The sequence below is a fragment of the Ictalurus furcatus genome, chromosome 28 (assembly GCF_023375685.1).
Source record: "Ictalurus furcatus strain D&B chromosome 28, Billie_1.0, whole genome shotgun sequence".
NCBI lineage: Eukaryota > Metazoa > Chordata > Actinopteri > Siluriformes > Ictaluridae > Ictalurus > Ictalurus furcatus.
Window position 1 is genome coordinate 10,855,406 of NC_071282.1, and position 17,752 is coordinate 10,873,157.

The following is a 17,752-nucleotide window of genomic DNA, read 5'->3' on the forward strand; positions in this document are numbered from 1 at the left end:
GGGCCCAATTTGGACATTTTCACTTAGGGATGTACTCACTTTTGTTACCAGCAGATACTGTATGTGTGTGTGTGTGTGTGTGTGTGTGTGTGTTTTTAAAAGATCGAAAGATTAAACAATAAAGACAATTTTTCACAGACTTCTTAGACTTCTGTGCTCATATTTACCAAGGGTGTAAATATTATTGGAGGGCACTGTATATAATGAGTATATATAAATATTAACACTGATATTATTGAAACTTATTTTTTGTGCACATAATATAACTTATATTAAAAAAAAATTACATGCAGTGCCTGGCATGGGTATTGGATGTTTTTTGTTATTTTTTCAATTATTTTTGCAGTCTGTAATGATTTCATATAAAAAATTTACAGGAGGCTAAGTAGCAAAATGTCATGGTTTATTCATTGGTAATTTTTACTTGAGTTAGTTTTATACTAAGCAATTATTACTTTTCAGACTGTCCAAGATGATGAATTCTATAACCTCTATAATCTCCATGTCAGATTATATGATCAAGATTCTCTAAAGATAGACCTGTGATGAACTCAATACATTCTGTTTAATTTATCAATCAGCATGATCAGGGTTTCCACAGGAAATGGGCTTGAAAAAACAGAAACATTCTGTTAACTTCTGTTTTTGGGATATGGGAGGAAACTGGAGAACCTGAAGGAAACCCACACTGATGATGCAAAATGCAAAAGTCCACACAGACAGTAACCAAAGCTCAGTACCCTGAAGTGTGCTTGCTTTCTTTCTTTTTTCTTTCTTTCTTTCTTTCTTTATTTCTTTCTTTCTTTCTTTCACATCCTCTTACACTTTGACCCCTTACTTTAATACTTTCTTTAAGTGGGTTGCATACATAGTCGCCCTCAGAAGTTGATGCTTCCATAAGCCCTCTCATTTCATTGTCTCAGTTGATATTTGTCACATTGAAGTAGGCATTTCATGACAGCACTGTTTACTCATTGAACCTCAAATGCTGATAGAATGTGGCTCTCTGCATAACAAAGACTTGGACTGATATTCAGCCAGAATTTTTATCCAATGGTTTCTTAGGGAGTATAAAATGCTTGCCATGATTGTCTATGCTAGGAGTAAAGCTTGAGAGGATAAATTCTGTAGCTCATGAATGCACAGAATCACTCTTAGGTCATCTTTGTCTCCATTCATTCAGCCTCCCTCACCTTGTTAGCTGTCAGTTTTTTGTGCTGTTTTTATGTTGACAGGAGTTCCTTTTTTTTTTTTTTTTTGAAACAGTGTCTTTTGGCCTTAACAATGCATTGTATTAATTAAAAGTATTATTACAGTTAGGTCATCAACTCAAGCAGCTCTGTTCCAGAAATCTCTGGAAAACTTTCAATCACATTTGAATTCCAAAATGCTTAACATGTTTTAGTCACTAAGTGTTCAGAGATTTCTTCTCATAAAGCAGCGCCACATTGATTCTGCTCCAATACATTAGTTTCACTTCACCTTGCTCTTTCTTCAATTTTCTTGCCGAGGACACATTTTCCGATACAAAGCAGCCTCACTTACATTCCCGCTTCAACCTTTCTCCTTTCTGTTTTCATCTGATCTCCCTCTCTCTGCTCTTAGACTCCACCTTGCATAAAAGCCCTGATTCATCTTGATTTATTGCCGAGGTGTTTGGAGAAACTTTGTCGCGGAGCTTTCACTCATAAAACCTTCATTACTTTAGGATTTCGGGGGGGGGATACAGAGAAAAAGGTAAAGAGATTGAGGAGAATGTGTGATAAGGTTTTATGTAAGGAAAATCCGGGCCTTTCATCTGTAAGTAAGTGATTGCAAGACATGGCAGACTTTTAAAGCAGCAGATAGCTCATTCTGATCAATTCATCAACCTGTCAGTCATTTTAGACACTGGGGATTTTTTTTTTGTCTTGTAAAGACAACCAGAAAGCTTGATATATTTTGACAGCGTTTTTTGATTTTCTGTATCTTTAATTAAACTTTTACCTACTCGTAAAAGTCTTCTGATTTTTAATATAGGGTTTCTTACCCTTCATCAACATTATCTCTTATCAATCAAAAATATTAAGTCTGTTTCACTTGAGTCACATCGTCTTTAAATTGACTGAATTTGACTGAATGTTTCAGTATCACGAGAGTCAGGAAATATGAATCATCTCCTTTATGTGTCTCTCTAAGATTTCTCAAATCATTCAATTCAAATCAATTTGTATAGTGCTTTTTACAATGGACATTGTCTCAAAACAGCTTTACAGAAACATATAAACACAGGATACAGATTTTAAGTGTGACAATTTATCCCTATTGACAAGCCAGTGGCAACGGTGGCAAGGAAAAACTCCCTAAGATGATATGAGGAAGAAACCTTGAGAGGAACCAAACTCAGAAGGGAACCCATCCTAATCTGGGTGACAATGGCTAGTGTGAAAGTAAAAGAAAGTTCATTATGGCTTTTATAATCATATTACTATAGTCCTCGTATAAATACATGAACTTATGTAACTATAAAATAAGTCATGTTGATGTCCTAAGCTCACACTAACATCTCTCTTCTGATATTTCTCTACATTTCTTGTGAGCTGTAAAATTGTCAAGTCTTGAATGGCACACATAAAGTGTTGTTGTTCCAGGTAGGTATCTCAAGGATTAAAAAAACAACTTTTATACTTTTATAGTTATAGACTTAATTTTGTGGAGTAGAAAAAGCACAAAAACACATATTTACTCACATTGTTCCTGCTCCTGGCAAGGGCTGTTCTACTTTACTGGGTTCTAAAGAGAAAGTGTATGTTACAGTAGTTCTGTGGACAAAGACAAACTGTTTGGTGTGTGACTATCACTCTGAGCTATGTCAGGAAGAGTTATTTGGCAGAACCCCTACTGAGTGTTGAGCTGTGTGGTCTCTGATGAGGAATAGGGATTTATAGACCAAACAGAGTGTGTTTCTGGGAGAGAATGCAAAGGAAGGGCTCACCGTACCAATCTTTTATAGTTTTGGGAGGAAAAACAACAAAAACACATTTAGTTGAAATAGCGTGAGTTTAAGCAGCTCTCAAACACTGTCTCCAAAACAAAATTAGCAGTTCTTCTCTGATTGTATTTTGGCACTTGTCCCATGGCTAAAAGCATCAAAGAACACTGGAGACTTCATCTTTACAGCTGATTCTGGATCAGCTCCCAACAGTGAAAGCTGATGTAAGAGAACACTTGCGACAGGACCACCAGCCATGAACTTACTGACATTTAAGAGCATACACGATCAAAGACATTAAAGGAAAGGCTAAGCCTAAGCCACGTTTTTTTAAACCATGAATTGCTTGATGTTTAACCTCATGCACATGCAGATTCTCTTGCACACGTGTGTTTTACTGGCTAATAAACTCAGCATCCAAGAATTGATGTTGTCAGCCAAATAAGTCCAGTCATGTAAATGGTTTTGAACCTTCATCCGCTGTTTTTTTATGAAGCCACTGGGGCTTTAATACTAAGCTCTTCCTTAGGGTAAGTGAGACAGGTAATTTCTTTTTTCATGCTATAGCCCTGATTCATCTGGCCAGTCCAGCCTGCAGACTTTAGAGCTGTTTGCGATTACACCTCCTGCTGAAGATTAGGCGGTGGGCTAATGTAGACAAACTGGCAATGCGGCACAGACATGTAACTATACCAGATTATAAGAATTTGTTCAGTTTAAAAGAAAAATAAAACTGTTTTGAATGGCTTTGATCAAATATACTAGCAGGTCCTCTGGATTACAACTGACATTATAAAATGTGTGCAGAATCATCAGAAAGCTAAGGAAATTATTTCCAGGTTAAAATTGTCAAATTCCCAGATTTAATTCCACATTTTCTTTGTTGTACACATTGTAGTTTCCTCAAGTGAGATTAGAAGAGAACTATTTTCTTGCTTAGAAAATAACTTATGAAATCATTACATGGTTGCTATACTTGTGGGTTTCAACAATAGGTAAATAGAGCTGCATGATAATGCTGAATACAGAATAGAGAAAAAAGCTTCAGAAATGCCTTCAGTGGGACTTGGTTTATTGATTCAAGCAAGGTTCTTTTTTTTCCTCAGCACTTTTCAAAACAAAGTTACACCCATCTTTTCTTCTATTTATTATTGCTACAATGAAACACAGAACTCTGCTTGGATTTTGCTGTTATTCACGGTCTATATTTGCTGTAAATTCTGGTTTGGTTCATCTGACACCGCACGCTAGTAGACATGATCAAGTTACGTGCAAGCATGAAGGCTTCACCCTGTGTGGTGCCTTGACTTTCTTGCAAATATGTCCTCACAGATGTATAAATTAGCCCAAACTCATCAGGAAGGAGACCTAATTGGACTGCAGAAAATAGAATCTTAATAACTTGCTACATTAACAACCACCAGACTTGGCTACCAAAGAATCCCTCCTTTTAGTTACACAAAAAAGCCTTCAAAGATATTCACATGCACAATGCAGTGGGATCATTATGTAGCATCCTGATCCAGAGAGTCTGTTTTGGTGATTCCAGATCAAGGAACATTGCAATAACCACATTGATTGAATTTGTAGAATCAGGTTAGTGTGCAACTACTTGGTTGGATCAAAGAGTGGTTTGAATATTTCACGTCTCTCCAATGAAGAAATGAAGTGGGGGTTCTAAGCTGTTGGTGGCAACCGAGGAACCAAGATGATTGATTAGACATCAGCATTTTCTGCCATTGCTTCCAGAAGGCATATAAGTACTTGTCTTACTGTTGATTTTTAATGTCCAATATTATAAAATAGAGACCTTTGGGTGGTTAATGGCTTGAGCTGTCTAAAGTGTTTAGACCCCATCTAGTCTCGCTTTCTATGTGGCAGCTGTGGCTCACTTGGTAGAGCAGGTTGTCCACTCATTGTAGGGTTGGAGGTTCGATTCCCAGCCTGCATGACTCCGCATGCTGAAGTATCCTTGGGCAAGACAGTGAACCCCAAGTTGCTCCTGATGGCAAGTTAGTGCCATGCATAGCAGCTCTGCTACCATTGGTGTGTGTGTGAATGAGACACAGTGTAAAGCGTTTTGGATAAAAGCGCTATATAAGTGTGCCATTTACCATTTTACATAGAATGATTAAGGGTTTCCACAGAGGGATCAACCAAAGAACCATGGCAAAGAAGTTCTGCCACCTTAGAGCTCCAAGGTTCAATCATGAGCTTGGGCAAAGTTCAACTTGTCATCTGTGTGTACATGTAGGTTTTCTCTGGGTTCTCTGGTTTCTGCCTACCTCCCAAAAACAAAATGGCACATGGACTGGGTATTGTAAATTGCCTTTTGGTTGAATGCAGGAATGTGTATATGCATGGGTGTCTTATGATTGATTGTCATCCCATCCTGGGTGTATACAATACATGCCTTGCCTCCACTGTTCCAGTGATTGGCTCGGGATCCACTATTTTCATCTATTTCACAGAGCATTTATACCGATCAGATATCACAGTGTGAAGACAATTTCGTTTAAACAGTTAGAGGAGCTTTTAAGTATTTGACTTCTTTAATTTACTAGTTTTTATCTTTTGACTTTTAGATTTTGTTCACACTGTTGTATAAAGATGTACTCAAAATATAATTTTGGTGCCCTCTGATTTTATATGGGTGTTCCTATGGCACAACAAAATCTGTCTAGCACATAATGTATGGGGATGTGGCTTGATTTTTGAGTCACAGTGTGCATACATTTGGGGTTTAGTGGCTGAGCATTATTATAATTTTTGTTGTTGTTATTTGTCTTTACTGTGTACTGTAGGTTTTTTTGTTTGTTTGTTTTTACCTATATGCATACCTGTGCAATTTCAGTTGCACTGAAAGCCATAAGCTTTTTGGTGAAAGGTATGTGTGCTTTTTCTGGTTCTAAAAATCATGTGTATATTGCGGGGATAAATAAGAGGCTGTTTATTAAGATACACATTTTTATATGGAGGGTTTTATTAACTGAAAGGAACTAACATGTTCTTCAAGAAGAATGTAATTCAACTTGTTAATTCACATTGGACTTTTTAATTCGTCTGTCACATTTACAACCTGTCATTGGCCTTGGGTACTTGTTAGATGAATAAAGATGTCTCTGTTCCCCATCTCCTCCCACATGGCCCTAAAACCCTAAATAAACAATCATTCTTGTGACCTAGACTTAATCTGTGAGGTAAGTGCTGTTACCAGGGGTACTGTATGTGAAGCAAAATAAAGCTCTGTGTTTGTGGTTGAAAGTGATACAGTGTCTCAAATTACAGTGATACAAGTAGGCCTTAGTTACCATCAGTGTTTTGGCTGTTGCTAGTACTGACCCGTCTCATGATAAAACCTCTGGCTATGTTAGGCTGGAGACAACAGTGCATGCAGAGCCACTGAATATATTTATGTGTCCCTTATTTTTCCAGAACCCAACATTCACTAAATGTTTTATCCCATGCTATATTCATCCTTTATGGTTGCCCTTTAAAAAGAGCCATTATCTCGCTACACCAATGGGCTTAAGATGTCCAACACTCAAGGCATCTGGGAAGAATTGCAATTTCTTTCCCTTGAGATTCATTTAAGCCCCTAGTTTCTGTCTTTCTCTGACCTTAATATTTATTCCCATGCCCTCTCTGATTTACTGAAAGGGCAATAACAAATATATTTTCATCACAACAGTTTCTGTCCATAGTTATAAGCAGAAGCTTTTTTTTTTCCTGATTATAATCTTATTATATCGGGCCCAAATATGCTGCTTACATTTCTTATTCAGCCTATTTCTTAAAAAACATAGTCTATTTCAACTATGATATCATTTATTCTGTAGATGCTAATTTGTGTGTATAGATAGGCTATTGCAGTGTGTGCTACATATGATAGTTTGGGCGAGATAGGTATGTGGGGAATTAAACTTGCTTGGGGTTTGAATTTGGGTTGCAGCCATGATAGTGCACATTTTAGATAAGTAATAGTTTTACTATTGTTTGTCTCTTTTTAATTGTCTATGGACTACATATGGAAATTTGCTATCTCTGGTGCAAAGGATCTTTTCTTAGTTGAAATTAATGTTTTTTTTTTTTTTTTGTAAATAGTCCCTGACAAATAAACTTAAATTTTAAAATAAAAGTTGGATCCTTTTCAGTGACTTGGCTGCAAGCTTGTGATGTTTCTGCCACTTTTAATAATGGTGTACTAGCAATAAAAGAGTAGCACTCATTTTCATGTGTGAAAATACCTGCTGTGTGCTTGTTAAGCAGACAATAATCTGTGGCCTTCTTTTTCTCATTTTATGTTTTGTTTCTTAAAACCTACCAACGTACCATAACAGTGCTTAGAGCTGTCAGCCCTTTAAGCTGATATGTATTTTTGTGTATGCATGAATCCAGGTGTGTGCTTATGAGCTCACATGCACAGCTTAGCTGCAGAAAAACTATCCACAGGATATCCAAAAGAGCCCTTTGTATTCCTAGTCTGTCACTTTAAACATACTGTTTCCACTTAAATTCTGCAAAGCAAAACTAAAAATTTTGTAAATTAATTTATCTTCTGGAGGTTTTTTCATTTAAGAATGAAATGAGGCCAACCACAGATGTAGGGCACGGATACCATTGATGGTATAATTTGTTTTATTATTATTTTTGGCTTTAACAGTAAGGACACAATGATATCACTATTTTTTCACAATAATCTCAGTGATTCTGAGCCAAGTTTATCATAGCAGAAGCCATCATATAGCAAAACATTTTCAGGTTTGAGCTTTTGGATACAGCTCATTTACTGTCGACTTATGTGTTGTCATGACAGTATAGGTTTTCTAGATGTATTGATCCTCTATGAGCCATTGATTCTGGTTTTTGAAGTCAACAAGATATTATCAGAAGATCTTTACTGATAATGTGGAAGCAGTTTTGTGCTTTTAATTATAGTAGCAGTTGTATGTATTCTGAATAGAAGAGACTTTAACAATGACTTTGTTATATTTTGACTGTGGTTGTTATTATAAAGAGATTAATTTACACTATCACAAGCTGGAACCAATTTTATATATATATATATATATATATATATATATATATATATATATATATATATATATATATATATATATATATAAACATTATTTTTCAGCTTTTGTAAGGTTCCATGTACATGTATGTTGTAAGGTTCCATCTACATTTAAAGCATTTGGCAGACACCCTTATCCAGAGTATCCAGAAATTCAGTGGAGGGAGCATAGCAATGGGGTGGTGTGGGAAGGTTGAAAACAAGTCATGCAGTTGCATTCTGGATCAGTTGAAGAGGACAGTGGCGCTCAGAGACAAACCTGCCAGGAGAGAGTTGCAATAGTCCACTCTTGAAATGACAAGGTACTGAAGAAGCACCTGAGCGGCCTGTGTGGATAGAAATGGATGAATCCTTGTCAGAGCATGTCAAAGTGAGATAGCAATGTGAGAGGAAAAGGACAGTTAATTGTCCATGGTTACCCCAAGGTTATGTGCTGTGACCAAAGGTAAGATCAGAGAGTTGTTCAGGGAAATCACAAGATCATGATGTAGGGATGAATCACCTAGCATGAACAACAGTTCAGTTTTGCTGGATTAAGTTTCAGCTGATGAGCTGCCAGACATGCTGAGATCTGAGCGGAAACATGAGTGTCTTATGGAAGGAAGGAGAGGATGAGTTGAGTTTCAGCTACTTAGCAGTGGTATGAAAGCCAATGTGAGGGTATGCCCTCACCAAAAGATCGAGCATAGACAGACCAAGTACTGAGCCTTGTGGAACACCAGTGGAGAGTCTGTATGGAGCAGATGTGGATCCCTTCCATGTCACTTGATATGACCAACCCTCCATCTAGCGCTCCAAAGAATTCTGCAGTTTATTCCTCTGGGGGAATCCTAAAACAAATGGTGTTCCTTTGAGAAAATGTTACTTTTAAAGTGCACACAGAAAGTTAGAACCATTATCCATCCCAAGAGTTCTTGAGAAACTATTTTGAAATGCTATTTTCAGTGCCCGGCACTCATGAAATGTATACAAATCGAATGGAAACAAGAAATGTATGTTACATTGTTGAATTAAAAAAAAAAAGTAGAAATATTAGTGTAAATATTAATTACATAAAGTACATTGAAGACAAGCCCAATTTTCTGTGATACAGAGGGATGAAGTAAGTTGACAAAGCACATTCTAAGAAAAAAAAAAAAAAGGTTCTTCTTTCGTAATTCCAGACCAGCAGGATAGTTTCTTTTGGCATTAGCATCTATTATTGTATACTCTTTTTCTTGCCAAGTACCATACCACCTTGTGACCTTGGTCCTGTGTTGGTAGACTATTAAAGGTCCCTGCTACATCACTGAAGCAGGTGGGGGCATGGTTTAGTGTGGGTCTGCACAGGGAGGAGGTGTTTGGAAATGGGTACTAATGTGCCAAACCTGTGCCCTGTTGTCCTACTACCATGCCAAGGGAACCAGCAAAATGAAAAAACTCATGTATACTCACCCTGGGACTGCTGTGTTTTCATTTTGACATGGTGCTGGGGTAGGTGTGGTTCACTGGAGTGTGGAGGACAGCATACACTTATTCAACACTGTAGTCAAACAATAGTCCATATATTGGATGATGGACATGATCAATGCTCAAATTGTTTGGGACAGGAACATCTACAAAAAGTACTTACAGAGTCTTCACCTGTATGTGGCAGACAAAGCATGCCTTGCAGGCTATGGAAATATTCTATGCAGACACTGTACTAACTGATGGTCCTCTGTGCCTGTTACCTGTTTGATCTAATGTCCCAGATGAATGGGTGGTTGTGGTACAGTGGACACACCATGAAATTATGGATGTGGCCCCAGGGAGCAACTCCAGCATACTGAGATTAAGACTTTGAATGATTCTTGTCCTCAAGGACAACAATATCAGCTTTTTATACAGTATTTATACTCAATTGATAAGTGTCAGAAGTTTGAGTAATTCTCATCCTCAGTGAAGAGCAGTACTAGCACTTGAGTGATTCACATTCTTAATAGAAAGCAATATGAACACAGCATAGAGTGCTGTCTGCTCTTGTTTGTCAAGGTACACTTGGATAACCTGTTACAAACCGTAGTGGCAACTTTTCTATATTGCCTACATTAATTCTGAAGAAAACCATCCTGGCATGAAAATGGAAGGTTATGTGTGTAACCATACAGTAGTTTTATGACTGAGTGCAAGACGTCAGTCCACTTTGGTCACTTGTGTTGACAAGAAAATCCACAGGATGAGTGTGACATAGTGGAGACTTTATATAAGAAATGAGCAAATAGGAATACTCCACTAATTCCAAAGGAAACCATCCTGCCTATCTTTACCTCAGTTGTACAATTACATACATAACCTTCCATTAAATCTAGGATCATAAAGGGTTCTTTAGTTTGATCCCTTGAGTGGGTTCCAAGTAGAATACATAAGGAAGCTATGAATCCTTAAATATCTGAGCAACTTTTCAGGAATCCCTTTCTCGTAGGGAGCAAAAATCACACTAGGCCTTCTTAGAAAGGCAAACACATTCCTGATGTCATTGTTTCCTCAGGATAACTCAGGTTGTTAAGTTCTACTCCAACAAATCAAAGAGTGCATATTTTACTTCCAAGATGATCTTGAGGACCTCGCTTATTTAGTTTGTCAATGAAGTATTTCAGCTCCATAATACGTTCTGAATTTGGAATGTTGCTGACTCCTTGAGAAATCAGTCAGCAAATGAGTCAGCAGTATCAGCATTTTCATCTGCCTCCATAATGTGCTCCACATTGACATGTTTTCGGTTGTTTGGAAGGTAACTGTTATGTGCTGTCATAAGAATGCTGTTCTTGCCTTTGGACTATGACAGATTGTCTGGTGTTCTGTTGAAAAACAAGTAGCAATAAAGCCAGCTAAGCATTTAAAAAAAAAATACACTGTGTCTTACATGGACATAAATATATCATTCATCTTGCCAACAATTTCAGATCCAGCTACTTTTTGGAAAATATCTAATATTATTGAAGAAAAAAAAAGAAGAAGAACATTTTATACCTAAACATCCTACAGTATTATAGACATGGAAAGTGCCAGCTCAGCCTGTCAACACACAAGACATATTCATTATTAACATTACTGCAATTTGATGCATCACCTTAAAATTTACTGCATATTAAATGCTTTGCTTCGAGGATCCAGTTAGCTTCTAGTCTTCCAGAAAATTGCTAGCATTTTTGAGACCCATGAGATCACTGTCCAAACATAATTAGGATCTTTGTTTGTTTATTGCTCTGCCAAAACTCTTAGTGTATTGAGCTGTTGTGCCGTGTTATAAACAAATTTGGGACAGACTGGTTTCTGGGCAGTGTAAAGACAGAACATCCTGTTGTTTTCTGTCATTTGACCTATCATGTGACAGAACGCTAGAGAATACAAATGATTTTGCCTGCTGTTCATGGCATCTTATCCTGACAATCAAACTGAAGGGTATGAGCAGAAATGGGTGTGGGTGTGTTAACTGTGGCTAATGCAATGGTGAGGCATGTTTCCCATGAGATAACTGGTGGTTTCTTGTTTTCAAAGCTGTTCTATTCTGAAGCCATGGGAACATGAACAAATACTGCATAAAGAAAGCTGATAATCTAAAAAAGAAATGTGATAGGTCACCTAATGTCATCTTTGTGTCTAGTTACCAAATGACCCAATTATGATGTACAAAATATAGGCTACAGTGGTGAAAGTCTGAGCTAAATACATTGCTATAAGAAAAACAGCTAAGGAACATGAGTGATATTGTGAGATTTGTGACATGTCTTGAAAACAGCCAGTGCCATGGAGACCTGTGATGATGTCAGATACAAACAAGGTTAAACATGGCATAGCTACAGGTATGCACCCCCAGAAGAGCAAACCATCATTGACTGAATGCATTTTTAATGAGTCATTTTTCCTGATAGTCTCCAGATGTAAGTCAGCTATACACTCCCAAGTCTTACTCCTGCTTTGATTTTGTGGACACATCAAGGTGATTCTGAAATATTTGTTTTCTAGACAATAGCATGTACCATTTCAGTATTTAGAATATGTTTGCATGTTTTATGTCTCTGTGACACCCACTGGGTATAAGAGCATACTGAGAGGTACTAGTTTTGCGTATTTCTCTTAGATGTAACATAAGCATTGATGTGAAGGTCAAATTGAGAATTAGTTTAAGGATTAGTGTGAAACTTAAGAACACCTCTTAATTTGTTCATTCTGTTACATGTGATTTTTCATCAACGTTCAACACCACTCTTCACTGCTTTCCATCAAAACAATATTACATTACATCAGCAAATACAGAATATGTGTAAATCCATGTAAACCAATATGCTATTGGTTATATATGGTTATACAAGGAAAGCGGGCTGAGGGTTGAATGGCTCTTTCTGTGTTGCCTTAATGAGAGACAGATGTACAATAGCTTAGATAACGTTTGTATTAAAACTGCCTGATGGGGCTAATGAAGATTGCCTTTAACAGATTCACTGTGTTACTGTAGGGGCTCTGCAGCTCTAAAAGTGACAGGTGTTTGCAATGAAAACTTAGCTATCATCTTCCCCTGTGGTTTATATGTTGGTTTGGTCCTGCTGGGCATTGACATACAGTTCATTAGGGCTCATGTTTGGGATTAACAGTTTGCAGAGCCAGGTGAATTATTTTCTTGGACAGTTAAGTGTAATTAGTGTTATATTAATGAGGAAAGTAAGTATTTAATTGGAATTTATTTTTCAGTGAAATTAAGACATCAAAAACGTAGCCAATTCAGCTCTATTCTCTCAGAAATAAAGGTACCAAACTATACTTGCTGTTAATCTTGTTGCTTGGTTGGTTTGATTAAAGGTCTATCTTTTGTACCTTCAGTGTGTAGTAATGTGTAAACGTTTTAGGCACATGCCAAGAAATGCTGTAGAGCAAAGATGCCTTCAAAAGAATGAAATTAAATGTTTCTACATTTAAAAAAAAATGCCATAAAGAGCAGTAACCAGTAGTAAATGAAACAAAGTCAATATTTGGTGTGACAAAAAAAAAAAAAGTCTCCGGTATAATTTGTGCAGTTTTATAAGGAAATGAGCTGTAAGTTTTATTGAGCATCTGCAGAACCAGCCACAGTTCTTCTGGAGACTTTGACTGTCGCACTTGCGTCTTATTTTTGCAACAAAACCCAACAGCCTTCAATGTGTTTTTTGTCTGAAAAGTGGTCTCTTATGTAATATACTGCTTTCTTTAATGACATACAATTTTTCGGTCACATTTAATTTTGTGCTAGAAGACTAATGTTTGGGAATCTAAAATGTGTTTTGTACTGCCTAAAAAATCTATAACAAAGTTTGGACTAAAAAATAGGGTGCCTAAAACTTTTGCACAGCATTGTGTCTTTTACCTGGGAAGGTGCATGTTGTGTACCTTTAATTAGCTTTTAGAATAAAGCTTTAAAGTTACACTACATTTGTGGTCCAAAAGGTACAAAATATGTGTCTCAGCAGTAAGGAAAAGTATAGTTTGGTACCTTTATTTCTGAGAATGTTTAATAATGATTGAGCCTTGATTAATAATCATTGTGTCATCTCTGTTACATCAGACGTAGAAAAATCTAGAAGGTATGCAAAGATGGAAGTGATTTGTTTGTTTCACCATACTGCTCTTCATGTTCCCTTTAAAAGGGAGCTCACATTGCGTTTAGCATAACACTATGGAAATGCCCCTAGCGCGCGACCAGCATCTGAAGCTTGTGTAAAATCATGCCTATTTATAGGCCTGCCATGATCAGATGACGTGGCAATTAAGCACGTCGTGTGATATATATGGCACCTGTGAACCGCGCCATCAGCCTTATTATCTTCAGTGAGACAGCATGTCAATTGTTAGTGTAAAGAAACAAAAAGACGCTCCATTTCCTCTCTATCATTTCTCAAAATCTCAGAACTTTTCTATCTCTTTAAAAAAAAAAAAGAAAAGAAAGGGAACGCGCGCGAGAGAAAAATATGAGTGAGGGAATTCAGGAAGTGTGTTACGGCTTGCTCCCGTTTCATCACGGGGAGCATGCGAGGACGCATTGTAACGCCTTACATTAGGCAGCTCCGCTCGCGACTCACTCTCTTTTCGGAAGCCGAAGCGAGTTGGGTTTCAGAGCTTTGCGGATCTGGGCCGGCTGCTATCGAGGCAGCTAGCCGTCTCAGGTCCGGGGGATCTCTTATGGATCCGGAAGAGGAGCCGGAGACGAGCGCTGCTCTATCTCTTGGTCTGTCTTCCAGGTCCGTCTTCCAGGTCCGGCTCTGCGCTGGATCTTGGAGCTCGAGTCGCGACTCCTCTTTTCGCTATGGAAAGCCAAAAGGGAAAAAAAAAGAAGAAAAAAAACCCGCAAAAAATAATTGTAATAATTCCTCTCTGACTCAGAGGAGCCAGAATGGTGTACTAAAAGCTGAGAGCAGCATATAAAGAGCTGCTTGAAGTGATTTCTAAGGCTGGATGAGCCTTTTTCTCCGCAGAGAAAGTAAATCCCTCACACTGCAGAAAACTCCCCTTTCTTCCAGGAGTGCATGACAAAATATCAGGCTTCTGGGGGAAAACCATGCATAAGCTGTGTTTATAACCCCATAATGTTGGATTATTCGGCCATTGTGGGGAATAAACGGCATGGCTTTTTAACTATGCTGAAGGTGGAGGAGGTGCTTGCGATCTACCTCTCTCCATCGATGGCAGGTAATTTAGGGGGGCTGGCTTTGCTATCCAAGCCACTGTGTAAGGCCACCATGGCATTGGTGGGCAAGGCCTATGCAGTAGTAGTCCTGCTTGTGGGTCACTGCAGACAATGACAGTGTTGCAGGCCTACCAAGCAGACCTGCTGAGTGAGCTTGACATATGGCGGCATTCAGCCAGTTCCTTCCCTGTTTTGTCGAGTTCACCCGGGCATCCATAAGTGGAGCCCGGGCCAGCACTAGTGCGAGGGAGACACAGAAGACGAGTATGGCAGCCTTCCAACCCCTGCAGACAGCCAGGGTAACTGGCTACTAGGCCTGATCTGAGAATGGTCATAAAGGCCAAGCAGACAAAGAAGGGTGGTCCTGAGAGGCTGTGGAGGAACGTATCAGTGCTACTGTAGGGGATCCCTAGCCAAGGCTGTCCCATGTTTTCAGTGTTCTCTGGTCAGCGAGCTGTCACAGGGCAACAAAAATCTGATGCTTTCCCTCCAATAGAATGTGGAATAATTAACGTCACTAAAAGACGTCTGGCAGCATGGAAACTACTGCCAAATGTGTATCCATGGGTTCCGTCTACCACAGAAAAGGGTTCCCGGGTCCAGTTTAGAGCTCGACCCTCCCAGTTCAGAGGTGTGCTCACCACAGTAATCAGCACAGACCAGAGCCCGATGTTAGCACAGGAAGTAAGATCCGTCTTGGACAAAGGGTCCATAGAACATGTACCCCATTCCCTGAGGGAGGGAGGTTGTTACAGCAGCTATTTCCAATTTTAGATCTGCATAATCTGAACTGTACTCTTCGGACATACAGGTTAAAGATGCTGACGCCCAAACTAAGCATTCAGGCCTATGCAGGCCGTGCATACCTTCCTGGGACCTTTCTGTGGTCCTGGAAGGTCTGTCAGGTACCCCATTTGAGCCCTTAGAGAGGATCTTCTGTCTCAAACCGGAGGGCTGATTTATCACCCTCGGCCGGAACTATGGAAACTTTGGGTCTGACCCCTGAGGGGCACCAGCTCATAGATTCTGGTCTCACAATCAAGGTTGTAGAGAAAATGTTGAATCCTAGAGCACCATCCTTCAGGAAATTGTATGAGCTCAAGTGGCGGCTTTTTGTCTTGTGGTGTGAGGAACGCCAGCTAGACCCAGTGAACTGCACAATAGCTACAGTCCTGGAGTTCTTACAAGGATGTTTCTCGGCGGGGTGGGCTCCTTCTACAATCAGGGCTTACGTGGCCACCATTTCGGCCAGCCGCGCCCCTGTTGAGGAAGCCTCTGTGGGGCAACATCCTCTAACTTCGAGGTTCATGCATGGTGTCATGCGGCTGAGGCCCATCTGCAGGCTGTGCCTACCTTCCTGGGACCTTCTGTGGTCCTGGAAGGTCTGTCAGGTGCCTGATTTGAGCCCTTAGTGTCAGCCTCTGAGAAGCTTCTGACTCTAAAGGTAGCTCTTCTGCTGGCCCTGACATCTCAAGCGAGTAGTAGATCTACAAGCTCTCTCAGTTGTCCCTTCCTGCCTTGCCTTTACCCCTGGATTAGCCAAGGCCTTCCTGTATCCTAGGCCAGATTATATTCTTAATGTGCCTACATCTGCTGCGTAGCCTATGGTGTTGCAGGCTTTCTGCCCTCCTCTGTTCATCACACTGGAACAAGAGCGAATGCACCTGCTGTGTCTAGTAAGGGCTCTCTGTACTTACGTCCACCACTCCGGCCAGTGGCGTAAGTCAGAGCATCTGCTGGTCTGCTTAATGGCGATAGTAGAGGTGATGCTGTGTCAAAGCAGCGTATCTCTAATTGGATAGTGGAAGCAATCTCCAATGGGGTATCCTTACAGGATGTGTGTGCTGCTGCAGGGTGGTCTATGCCACACACATTCATTAGATATTACAGCCTGGATATTCATTCTGCCCTGGACTCGAGTGTCTTGCAGTGACCCTCATGCACTGTTAAATGCAACGTTGAAGTTCCCTTTGAAAGGGAACATCTGGGTTACACATGTAACCCTGTTCCCTGAGAAGGGAATGAGACATTGAGTAGCTTTGTCATACGGGGTAGGCCTGTGAATTGCATCTACGCTTCAGATAATAGAGGCTGACGGCGCAGTTCACAGGTGCCATATATATATCACTTGACGTGCTTAATTGCTACGTCACCTGATCATGGCAGGCCTATAAATAGGCATGATTTTACACAAGCTTCAGATGCCGATCGCGCATGAGGGGCACTCCCATAGTGTTATGCTAAATGCAACATCTCGTTCCCTTCTCAGGGAACAGGGTTACATGCGTAACCCACACGTTTTATACTGGTCTGTGGAATTTTCCGCGAATTTTGATTCCAGCATGTATATAAACTACTATGGCATTGTGCCACACAAGGGCCCAAATGCATAGTTTACTGTTCTTTCTAAATCAACAAACTCAATGTTCACTTTAATTTATTATAAAATGCTAACACCTGAAATGCAATATAATGCTGCAGGCTTACATTTCTGTAATCAATTGTTTCATTATGAAATTCAAAGACCTGAATCCACTTGAAATCTTATAATTCACTAATCTTTTCTTACACTGCATTCATGAATATGTTATAGAGTGTGGTGTCTTTTTGCTTTTTATCCTTGAAGGACAACCTTTGGCTGTCCACCTTTTTGACAGCTCAACATCATGATGATGGAAATGTTGTGCTATGAAATGAATCATGTGTATACAACACTACCAATTTAATTTAGATCAAGCCATTAATCTAGTGCCTCCTAGTGTGTCTGCCAAAACTTCACATAACTGGAAAACATATCCAATTACAACAAGCAAATTAGCTACAGATGATTTCTTTTCTTGCAATCTTGTAATCATTCCACTAATACAAGGGTAGTAAACAGTGTTTCCTTGCTGTTTTTTGTTGTGGCTTTTTGCATAGCTTGAAGATGTATGACATCACAGACTAACTTCAGCCTGTTCATAATACTGTAAAGCTCCAGGGATTAAAGGGCACTTAGAGAGAGCTTTCAAGGCCAACCCATTGTCAT